The sequence below is a fragment of the Chinchilla lanigera genome, unplaced genomic scaffold (genome assembly GCF_000276665.1).
Source record: "Chinchilla lanigera isolate Chin_1 unplaced genomic scaffold, ChiLan1.0 scaffold00109, whole genome shotgun sequence".
NCBI lineage: Eukaryota > Metazoa > Chordata > Mammalia > Rodentia > Chinchillidae > Chinchilla > Chinchilla lanigera.
Window position 1 is genome coordinate 252,426 of NW_004955510.1, and position 1,086 is coordinate 253,511.

Below are 1,086 nucleotides of genomic sequence, written 5' to 3' on the forward strand. Positions count from 1 at the left end.
AATCCAACAGCCAACATCATTCTAAATAGAGAAAAACTGAAAGGTTTTATTTTAAAATAGGGAACAAGACAAGGGTGTCTGCTGTCACCACTCCTGTTCAGTATAGTTCTGGAAGCACTCACCAAAGCAATAAGACAGAAGAGAGAAATAAAAGGAATAAGGATAGGAAAGGAAGAAGTAAAACTATCACTATTTGCAGATGACATGGTACTTCACATGAAAGACCCTAAAAAACTCCACAAGAATACTCCTTGAATTAATCAAAAAATTCAGCAGTGTACCTGGATACAAAGTCAACACCCCAAAATCGCATTCCTCACAGATCTAGAGAAAACATGCCTTAAATTCATCCGGAACCAGAAGACACCCAGAATAGCAAAAGCAATCCTCGGCAACAAGGACAAGTCAGGTGGAATCACAATCCCCTGACCTCAAATTATACTACAAATCTACTCTAATAAAATCAACCTAGTACTGGCTAAAATACAGACCTGAGGATCAGTGGAACATAGTGGAAGAAACAGCCACAACCAAAAACACACTCAGCCACCTAATCTTTGAGAAAGGGGCCAAACAAACTCACTGGAAGAATGATAGTCTCTTCAATAAATGGTGCTGGAAAAATTGGCTTTCCTCCTGCCAAAGACTGGAAATAGAGCCAAGTCTATCATCATGCACCAAACTCAAGTCAAAATGGTTGACAGATCTCAATATTAAAACAGAAACATTAGTCTATTGGAACAGAAAGTAGGTAAAAACTTTGAAGACATACAGATAGGCAGCAAGATCATGAACAAAAGCCAACCTGCAAGTGAAATAGAATATATAAAGAATTAAAAAATATTAGCCTTCCCAAATTCAAAGACCCATTCCAAAAATGGGCAGCTGAGATGAATACACACTTCTCAGACAAGGAGATACAAATGGCAAATAAATACATGAGAAAATATTCAACATCATTTGTCATTCAAGAAATGCAAATTAAAGCAACACTGAGATTCCACCTTATCCCAGTAAGAATGGCTAGCATTAAGAAATCAACCAATAACAAATGCTGGCGAGGCTGTGGAGAAATAGTAACTCTTC